The sequence below is a fragment of the Diuraphis noxia genome, unplaced genomic scaffold, assembly GCF_037042655.1.
Source record: "Diuraphis noxia isolate RWA-SAM2 unplaced genomic scaffold, SU_Dnox_SAM2 contig0001, whole genome shotgun sequence".
In the NCBI taxonomy this organism is placed as follows: domain Eukaryota; kingdom Metazoa; phylum Arthropoda; class Insecta; order Hemiptera; family Aphididae; genus Diuraphis; species Diuraphis noxia.
Window position 1 is genome coordinate 78,662,071 of NW_028301711.1, and position 11,749 is coordinate 78,673,819.

Consider the following 11,749-nt stretch of genomic DNA (forward strand, 5'->3'; position numbering starts at 1 on the left):
GAAATAATAAATAATTATTGAGAACCCCTGAACTGAATCCATCAACCAGTAATGATTACGATGTACTCAGTACATTTACTGAGTTTGTCAAAAAATCTCTTTTTCGTATAGTAAATAATTTGTATAATAATGTATTATTTGGAAAACAAACATGTGATATTTAATGTGTACTTTTATATAATTTTAATTTTTATAATAATGAGTGATGCTTATCATCATACAAATGTATAGGTACTTAAACTGTTTAGTGTTTTTACGTATAATGCTTTAAATTTGTATAATAATGTATTATTTGTACAACAGACATGTGATAATTATAAAAATTATCGTTTTCGTATGGTTAATATTGAATGAGTACTTTTATATAATTTTAATTTTTATAATAGTGAGTGATGTTTATAATCATAACATTCATAACAATTCGTATATAGTATAGTAGTAGACTATGCTTTAGAAAATACGCTGGGTATACCTAAATAGTCGAATAATAATACTTTATAATAGTCGTAAGATAAGAATTAGATAATATAGTTTATGATCAATATCTGTGTGAGGTGAGCTGGCGCATGTATGATACAAGGTGAGGAGCTTACATGGTATCTGGATTCAGTTCAGGGGTTCTCAATAATAATTTATTAATTTTTTTTGGCGGAAATCAGAAATACAACCTTTGGCGGAAAACGGCCATGGTGATAACGGGCTAGGGTCCTTTTGGCGGAAAACGGAAACCCCCAATTGATTAACCATGCCTTATGCAAAATGCGTCTTAATTGAAAAATAAAATATTTGTTTCAAAATAGAATATAATGACAATATTTAAATATAATATATCCTAGACTGACAAATTATCTTCGTTCAGAATCGTTTTTCGTATACAATGATACCTATCATTGCATTCAAATTTAATCCCATTCATTACAGTAACCTACTGTACAGCAGAACGACATCCACGACTTACCCGCTTTTTTTTTTTTTAAAACGTTTTTCTAAATTTTTAGAAAATAGTGTAGGTATTATTTTATTGTGTGTTCATAAAAACAAATTATTTTACATTTTCACATTTTTAAATTTTTAAATTTTACTATTAGTGATGTAGTGTAGATATACAGGTTTAACAAATTTTACGAGCTAATTTTTTTAGAAAATTTTAAATTCTGAGCGGAGCGATGAATGTATTGATTTTACAATGATGTATGAGTTTTTTTTTTCTAAATTTTTCTAAAATAGTGTAGGTAGTCATTTTTTCAGCAAATTATTTAATGTTTTATTATGTGTATACTGTATTCACAAAAACAAATTGTTTTACATTTTATTTTATATTATTTGACTATTTGACTAATGTGTGTGCAGTATATTTGGTGATATTATTACTACTAACGTAATTTATATATTATATTATATTTTTATATTTATGTTTTTATAATGTGTAATTTACTAATTTACGTAAAAACGGATACATTTGGATATTTTGACTGATTACCATAATTAGTGTACCCACTTAAATGGATCACTCGGTATATAGACGCTATTACAATACTAAAATATCATAAATTAGTAGTTACATAGTGTTCTCCTAAAAATATTAATGTCCCACATTAAATTAGTGTCAATTTGAATGTTTGTTATATTATAACTGTAATATAAGCTATATAGTGATGTATAATGTTAAGTTTTTTTGAATATCATAAAGTGTATGTAACAGTGTGTTAAAAAAATAAAAGAGCATCAATAATGACATTGACATCTTCTAACTTAATAACATACATTTAAAAATAGGTAAGTTAAAAATTAAAAATACAACAAAAATATATTTACATTAAATTATACATTGTCATTTTTAAAATACAAAAATAAAGGAGAACAATCAATTGATTTTGACAAAAGCAAAAAAAAAGGGGGTAGGTTTTAAGCATATTTTCAGCTAAGTCGTTTAATTAAGTATGTTTATTATACAGCAAATTTAAATCTAATTTAATATTTATCTATAGGTAAATGTTGATAGTAAAGGCTTAATATCTAATTCAAGGAACCTGATGCGTCTTAAAAAATTGGGGACACTTTACGACGTTGACGCATTCTTCTCACACACAATTGTGACTGTGATAAAGAATAATTTTTTGCACCTTCTGGATTTCTAAAACGATAAAAAAATAATAATTAACAGTTAAAATAGTTATGAACCATTATTTATTAATAATTAACAGTTAAAATAGTTATGAACCATTATTTATTATTTTATTTCTAAGCCATAAATGTTCTGCAGTATTTTTTCTAAGTTTTATGTTTCCAGTTATTCTTATTATTTACATGGTTTTTTCTTGGTTGTATAACTGTTTGATTGGAATAGATAGTGATTCAGATCTTGTTGCTTGTAGACCAATTGCTCTTCTTAAATTGACCATGGAAATATCCACTTGCCGAGGAAGGTGATTATGTTTCCCAGTTGTTTTTATTCTATTGTTATTCAAATCTACACTTATAGATGCCATTACTGGGCAGAACTCTGTTTTATTCTTTTGATTTTCACATACTAAATATCTAAATTAATAATAATAAAAAAAATTATCTAACAAATAAAATATAGATTTAATATAAATAATTTTAAATTGATATACTTACATTATATAGTTCCGACTTGAATGTTTATAATATCTGTGGTGTAAATTGTCCATGTAAACTTGTGAATTCAGTCGGACACCAGGCAATATTGAATATGTAACAGGTACTTTGTATGTTTGAACAATTAAAACAAAATTTAAGTCAGTTAAAATCATAATATGATTAAAGAAATTTTCTTAATAGGTGAATTAAAATTAGATTTTCAGAATTATATTTATAAACAATATGATACAATTTTGAATATTATGAATTATTTACACAAGCTTAATTTTCATTATTATTTTAGTTTTTGGCAACAAGACTTAAAAATTTAAATCCATGTTTTCTTCGTCTTAAATACATACAACATACCACATTTCCATTTGCTATTATAAATAGGGTACTGTCAGTATTGATATTAGACCTACTATAAAATTTTCAGGTAAAAACATTAACTAACATTTACATTTTTAAGTGAGTTATGAGCATTTTAAAATATTTTAAAAATCACTCTACTCCGGAGTATTGATTGAAAAACCACATACAAAACGCAACAACCTGTCTCAATCCTACATATGCCAAGCTTACGGTCATACGCAAAACTACTGTAGTCAGCAGCTCAGAATCTGAGCCTCAGATGCGTTAAATGCGGCAAAGATCTCTCAACTGATATGTGCACTAAAGATAATAGCCTTTCAGCTAAATGTGAACTATGCTCTGGTGCACATATAGCATCATACACAAAAAACAGACAAAATCCACAAACAAACCAAAAAAGGTAAAACATTAAATACAACAAGGCATCACACATAGTCATGCAACATATTCACCCATCATACGCCGCTATAACAGCTGCCCAACCAATATCCAGTACTACAGATTCAATGTCAAACATTTTAAATTAACTCAAAACATAATTAAATCCATTAATCTCTCGAATAACCGTTATTTTAAGCAAACTCACAACCATATACCCATAACAGTTATTAATTCTAACATTAAATTTCTTATCCACAAATCTCATTAAAATTATCTATAATTCCCATACTATATTCTATTTGTATAAAAACCGAAAATCATTAACTAACCTTGATTAAATTGTAATCTGAAACTTGGAATAGTATGCACTATATGCTGAAATATTTTGATTGTAATAAATTTAAAAATTCCTAACTCATTCTTAACTCACTTAAAAATTAAAAAAAGTTAAAATCAGAACAAGAGAACGTAGATAATTTTCTTAACAAAAAGTTTTATAATAGGTCAATTCACTCTAATATTTTAAAAAAACTGACAACACCTTATTGAAACTAGTGAACAGAAATATGGTATGTCAAACGAGTGTAAGACAAAGAGACAACACATGCAAAATGTGTGTCATATTATAAAAAATATATAAAATTATATTACCATCAAATTCTTTTTCTTTATTGGTATCATCTAAATGTAAAATATCCCTATTTATTTTGAAGTTTATCACTAGAAATATATAAAATAATGATATTAATTAGCTCAAGTTTCAACATTTATAATGTGTCATTTACTTGGTAAAAAATAGTTGTGTTCTGACAAATGTTGATTATTCCTCTTCTTATCCCAATGAATATTTATATCTGAAACTAATATACAAATAAATACTATATAATGAAAAATTAAAATTGTATTTAAAATATACTTTGTGAAAAATAATTGTGCTCAAACAAATGTCCATTAATCCTACTTTTACCATAAATATTAACGGTATCTATAACTGAAAACAAAAATCTTTTTAATAGAGTTAAAAATATAATGTACTCATACATTCATACATACCAGGTTGAACATAGTAGTCATGATCAATTAAATGTATACAACTGTTCTCCACTTTAATATCAACATAATTTATGTTTTCCATTTCAGTTAAAAAAAAAAAACTGCTTAAATAATAGTTGTTGATTATTATAAAAAGTATTAGGCTATAACAGAAAAGCAAATTTTTATTTAAAAAACACCTGTGTAGAAATGTAAATTAAGTAAAACTTACAATATATTAATTCAAACATAGGAGCATTAGGTATATCTATGAATGAAACTAAATGCTTGTTACACATGGTTGCATGACAATTATTACAAATATTTTTATTTTATAACAAGTAATTGTAAGAGGCTAGTGAGTATTAATTAATACTATAGGAGATGTATATCTATACTAAGTATATAAATACTAAGTATTTAGTATAGAAAATAAAATGTTTTGTGGTATTTATACAGGTTATAGAACCTCTACTATAAGCACTACTAAGATATAATGGACTAGTATAACAAGCAGTTTATCATTGGCACAAAGAGACAAGAATCGCAATGTTTATTAACAATAATTTACAACACTGTCGGGATAGAACATACACAAAGACAATGGATCTTAACCTTTTCATGTACAAATACTACCAACACAGTTTTTGAAAATTTTCATGTGCCACTTGACTAAATAATTAAAAATTTAAAATGTATTGCTAATTTATTTGTATAATATAAAAATATAAGCATTTAAATCATTTAATGCATAGTAAATGAAACACAAAGTTATTGTTAATATCAAACAAAATAAATAATATTTAATGTAAATAAATATTCATTCCATTTTATATTCTGAGCAGAGCAATGAATGTATTTATTTTATAATGATGTTATTTTTTTTTGCTTTTGTGTACATGATAAGTTGTCATAATAATGCTTTGATTTTCAAGTTCAGTAGCTTTTCCGGTGGGTGCAATCTAGTTGGTACATTGGAGAGATTAACATTTAAAATTCCTAGTAGATTTCAAAAGTGAAGGGAATAACAAAATAAAAATGTGGAATTTTTACGGCGAAATCGATTTTGGATATTGGTGTAAATCTAAAACAATTTATTGTAGATACATGAAATTTATACTGAATGTCTATATTGGTATTTCCTATACTTGATACAATTGTCAATTTTTTCTCTGTAAATGACAATACAATTTTATTTGTTGAGTAAACAAACTTAAAAATTTAATACATGGCTACTAATATACTGTTACAATAAAAGTTAAAACATGTTAAAAATACATAAATACAACTTTTTTATAAGCATTTAAAATTTGAATTTTGACAAAATACGGAAAAATTAAGAAAATGCATACATTATTTTGAGATAGAAATTAATAAAAAATTATCTTTTTAAATCTATGATTTTATAATTCAATTTCTCTTATACCTTGTGTTATTTTGTAGTTATTCAAAAACGAATTACTGTAGAAACTTGAAATTTACCCCATATGTTTATTTTATTAATTTTCAAACATGATAAAATGTTCAAAATATTTCAACATTTTTAAAGTTATTAAACATTTTAAATTTTAAATTTGTTTAGTTCTTTATTCTATAAATACCAATAAAATGTAATTCATTGGGTAAAAAAGCTTGATCATTGAATACAAGGTTCTCCATATGTTTATATAATAGCAGTTGGAAAAAAATAAAATACTGAGACAATATTTTTATTAATATTAATATTAATATTTTGACAAAAGTTTTTAATTTTAAAATTTCAAAATTATTCAGTTGTTAAAAATGTATAAAACTTTTAACTTTTATAACTAAATATTGAAAATTTAAAACAGGGTTCCACATGTGTAGATAATTCAACCAAGAGTACAAATTTTAATTATATTGTTTTAATTTACAATTATTATTAATGGGAACTTGAAATTTCTAGAGTATACTTTATACTCTAAATGTAATGGTTAATGAATTTAATTTGATTAATTTGAAATTTATTTTAAAGATCCCTACATTTCTTTTTTGAAATAATAACAATATAATTAACAAAGTATAAAATATATTAGATTGACAAACCTCAAGAATTTTTTTTCTTATAAAATGATATTATATCATTGCGTTTAAATTTAATATTATCCATTACAGTAACCCACTTGTAACCTACCGTATAACTAAGGGACATCCAATTACCCGATTCTTATATAAAAATATATTTTCTTTGAGTACCACCGATGAGTTTTCCGAGTTTTGTTGTACTTTATAATGTACATTTTGTACATTACATTTTCAAAATTAATAAATTTTAACACAAATTAAGTTTTGATCCAAATAATTAATACAATAAAATCTCGATAAGACGGACCTTCGGTACGACAGAAACCCCAGTATTACGGAAAATTTTTTTGGTCCTGTTTCAAATTACATAATATAATTTTATCCCGCTAAGACGGAAACCTCGCCAAGCCGGAAACGGACACATTTTTGTTATGCAAGTTGACGAAAACCCTCACTAAGACGAAAATATAACATGATTTTCATGTAATAAATTTATTTTGGTATTGTCGATACCCATAGATAATCAATATACGAGCGCGTACGATGATATTAAAAACTAATAAACTCGATATGTATACAGTATATACTATACAACATTATTATCTGAGTTGCTTGGTTCAGTAGAAAATCTTATATTGTTACGTTTGTGTCATTCGTAATCTTTAATTTAATTTAATTTAATTTTTTTAACCCCGTCAAGACGGAAACCCTGTTAACAAGAAAAAATTTCATGGCCCCGTACGATTCCGTCTTATCGAGGTTTTACTGTACTAATAAAATAGTACATTAATATGAGTGGTGGGTAGTTTGTACTATTACCTATATCATATGCTATTATAATAAATAAGTTAAGGGAAACTTTAATTGTTAAAGACTTGATTTGCCGAGAAATGAAGATAAATATGTTTTATTTTAATGAACTTTAGTTTTTCTAGTCATAATAGTAAAATATATATAGTCAGTGTAAATATATATATAGCCGGAAACGAGGAACAAATCCCATAATAGTGTTATGTTTGGTTGATAACAACATTTATAACAAGTTCCAAATTTACCTCAGTGATGAAACTATTATGTCTATTATTCTCTTCAATTTTCATAAATCTCTTTGGATTATTCATTATGTTTGTGTTGTAATCTATAAATGAACAAGAAAAATTTAACTTATATTGTTATTACACAATAAGAAAAAAAGTTTTATTATACAGAAAGAGAAAGTTATGTAATTTATTTTTAATCTTATAGTTGAGATTTTGATAATAATTTCAAAATAATGAGAACTTGAAGTGTGTGAAGTTGCTTCCCTAATATAATCTAATAATCACTTATCTATAGAAAATATTTGAAATTTAGATTTGAAAATTTAAAAACTCTTATTTCCACCATAAGAAGGTGTTTTAACCCTTGTTGGACTTACAAGCAGCCCTCCTCCTATTTATTTTCGTCATTATCAAACTTAAGCCAATATTTCAAAACTAATTTATAGAATTTGACTTATTTTCAAAGTCTGAATCCTTTTTTGTAGGAAGAGGGGGGGGCGGGGTAAAATAGCTAAACCAAATTTTAGGTGAATTTCATAATATTTTTTTCCAGATTAATCAGCAAGTATTTTTCACATTTAGATATTTTTAAATATTTATATACACAATATATTATGCTAATTTGATTTTTATTAGATAAAATTGTTCACCTTTAATCTGACTAGAAAATCTTTTGATTTCTTCAAGTTCAAAAACCAAATTGCTTCTGGTATCAATTTTACTTGAATTGGACTAATTAGATATTGATACCTTAAACCTGTTGATGAGGCGTTTCCCCGTGTATTGTGTTGAATTTAAGTGAATAGAGCACAATCTGCAAATACAATAACATACTTCTTATTCCATATATAAGTTTGGACACTGACAGTTGAGCACTTTTTTTGCACCTAAAATTAAATTAATAAATATTTTAACATTGAATAAAACATAAGACTTAAAATAGACTTAACTAATTAATTATAAGAAATAGATACCTTTCAACATCCTTTGGAATTCGATTAAAAATGAAATGTGTGTTGTACATGTTTTTACATGCTATACAGTAAGCACCACTCATCTTGAAAAATAATGACTTTAATTGATCCTCAAGATTAATTTAAATGTACAAATGTTGCTACAGTTTGACATGGAAAGACCTTTAGTCTAATACTTGGTGTAACTAAATTTTAGGTGCCTGAGAATTGAAAATGAAAACTTTTTTTAGTATACTGTTCTGCACAGTGCACATCCACCAATATTCTTAACTACACATTAAATTGATAACTATATTTTTTTTAAGTTTTACTTTTCATAATGATATGTATAATATAGTAGGCTCAACATACTAATTATTTTCTAACCTATGTGATTTAATTTTTTTTTTTTAATTATTTATCACAAATAGAACTAGATAAGAAAGGTATAACACCTCAGTAAATTTTAAAACTGTAGTCAGTACTGAAAAAGTAAATGAACTTTTTTCAAAAGGAAATTGATATTTTCATTTTAGATTCTGAGCGGAGCGATGAATGGATTTTACAATGCTGTGTGTGTTTGTGTACAATAAGTTATCGAAATGATGCTTGGGTCAAAAATTTGAAATTTAATACAAGGTTCCCCATAAGTTGGTTTAATAGCAGTTGGGAAATTTTAAAAATACATAGGGACATTTTTTTTTTGTAACCATTTAAAGTTAAGATTTTGACAAAATTTGTTTGATTGAAAATTTACAAATTCTTTAGTTGTTAAAAATTTATAAAACGTTTAACCTTTATAGCTAAGAAAAGAAAATTTAAAACAAGGTTCAAATTGAGCAATTAATTTTGCAACAAAAAAATTCAAAAACTATACAAACACAGCTTTTTTATAGTTATTTTAAGTGTTAATTTGGATAAAATTACACAGTAAATAACCAAGAATAAAATTTTTAGTTATATTGTATTTAAAAAATATTATTCGAGAATACTTGAAATTCTAGAGTATAATTTAAATTTTAATTGTAATAGTTGATTTTATTAATGACTTATATTAATATTTTATACTTAATATCATATTTTATATACTACGAATGATTGTGTGAATCAAGTACATAATGAATTAGATTTTATGGTACTTTCCTGTTATACCAGACTACGGCTATTATCGCGACTAACCACCCAAGACTACCTCCGTTATCGCGACTACCACTGTTTTTTTGCGAAACATCACAATCCTGTTATCTAAGACTATCTTATTTTTATTTTTATTAAGAGAATGTCCTACATGCGGGGGCGATCTTAATTAATTTTTTTTTTAATCTTTAGGTATTGCGGAGATGGCCACATTCGAATTGTATTTATATATATATAAAGAAAAAGAAAATATCGAAATCATTTGTAATATATTTTTCACGGCGCACACCAGAGGTGCTATAGCCAGACTAGTCAGACTTGGCGTAAATGTAAAAATTGTAAATACAAAAATAAAATAATTAAAAATTATGGCCATATATTCAAATTATGTAATATAAATAAAAAAAAAGAAATAATATTAATGTTGTCACCTAACACGATCAAAAATGGTAAAATGATATTATATAATATTAAATAATAAATCCACAAATAAAATAGTGAAGAATGATGGACACACATACAAATTAATAAATCGAATTATTAAATTAATAATTTTCAATAAAAAAAACTCATTATTTTATATTTATATAATGTATTTGTGACGCTAAAACGCAGCCTATGGATATCATTCAGCTAATTGTGATAGTCGCAATAACAGAGGTAGTCTTGGGTGGTAGTTGCGAAAATAGCCATAGTCTCGTATAACAGGAAACTACCATTTTGGTAGTCTTAGATAACAGAATTGTGATGTCGTCAAAAAATAAGGTAGTCTCGCATAACAGGAAAGTACCGATTTGATTAATATGGAATTTATTGTATAGGTACCTACATATTTTTTGAAATAATATAAATATAATTAATATAGTACAAAACTGTTAAACATCCTAGACTGACAAACCGTCTGAACACAGAATGGTTTATCAATAAAATGATATTATATCATTGAATTCAAATTTCATACTATTCGTTTACAGTAACTCTAAACTACTAAACTCTAAACTGTAAACTACTGTATATCAGAGTGAAATCCACCCCTACATCCACATACTCACTTCTTATTGTATTATATTCTTTTTTTGAAAATATACATGAACAATGTGCACAGGTTATTTTTATAAGCATACTTTTTTTAGCACACATTAAACTATCCCTTCCAATAGTTGTCATGATATTTGCGACCTACTAAAAGCTAACCTCAATGTTGAAGAGCAAATATTTTACTTTAAAATGTATTATTTAAAATATTTTTATTTGTTTTCATATAAATTATTACAATATGTATTTTTTTTCATCTTTAGAACAAATCAAATTAGGAATGGTTGTTATTTTATGATAACTGCACACTGCACAGTACTTACCTATTTAATCAACTGAATATCATCAATTTTGTCATCTACAACTGCATATGCATTTAATAGAAGTTTATATTTTAATGTACTTAGTTATATTAATAAGCAAGCAAAACATATATTTTAATTATGTAATTGTTTTAACCATGAATGCCTGTTGATTATTAAGTATTCATATTCAGTGTTCATGGTATTAAAATATTTTTGGCTAAATCAAAGCCAATCCAAATATTGCTCAGTCTACAGTGGGTAACTTAGTTAATTTCAATGCTTTATCATGATCACAATCACAATATCCTAACATAAACATTGTAATAAATTAAAAAGACAAAATTTATTTATATTAATAATTGGACACTATAAATTATTGAATGGTTTCAATCAAGATTTCATACCAATATTTTATATAATTAGCATTCAACCAATATTATGATGGAAGTCAGAAATCAAAAAAACTTACCCGATTATAATGGAATTGGAATAGTTAAGATTACGACCAAACTGTCGACAATGGAAAATCACGACCAACTGGTACAATTAATGTGCATGATAATCACAGAACGAAATTATTCATGAAATGCATATGAATGAGTAAATCTACATTTCCAAAATTAAAAAACAAAATATTTTGGATAAAACTATTAGCACTTCATTAGTTATTACCACCATCGATAATAATAATTTAACCGCGATTTTCAATATGACAACATTTGAAATTACCTATAATGGTAAACACAATTTAAGATATTATCTTAAATCGTGATGGTAAATTTTATTTATGTTAGATCGTGAAGACGTGAACTAATACAAAATAAGTATATTATCTTAGTTTAAG

The 11,749-nt window shown here is 25.4% G+C and overlaps 1 pseudogene across 1 annotated transcript; it reads right to left on the minus strand.

Annotated features, from left to right (window-relative positions):
- Positions 1-1,379: 1,379 nt before the first annotated feature.
- Positions 1,380-11,747, minus strand: LOC107168475 (uncharacterized; annotated as a pseudogene). Its single transcript, XR_016189956.1, has 12 exons — positions 11,375-11,747; positions 10,924-11,211; positions 8,450-8,649; positions 8,126-8,362; positions 7,491-7,573; positions 4,411-4,553; positions 4,274-4,348; positions 4,143-4,217; positions 4,009-4,077; positions 2,620-2,725; positions 2,308-2,538; positions 1,380-2,134 (listed from the first exon to the last, which is right to left on the minus strand). The product of XR_016189956.1 is annotated as an uncharacterized LOC107168475 (transcript).
- Between the last annotated feature and the right edge of the window lie 2 nt (positions 11,748-11,749).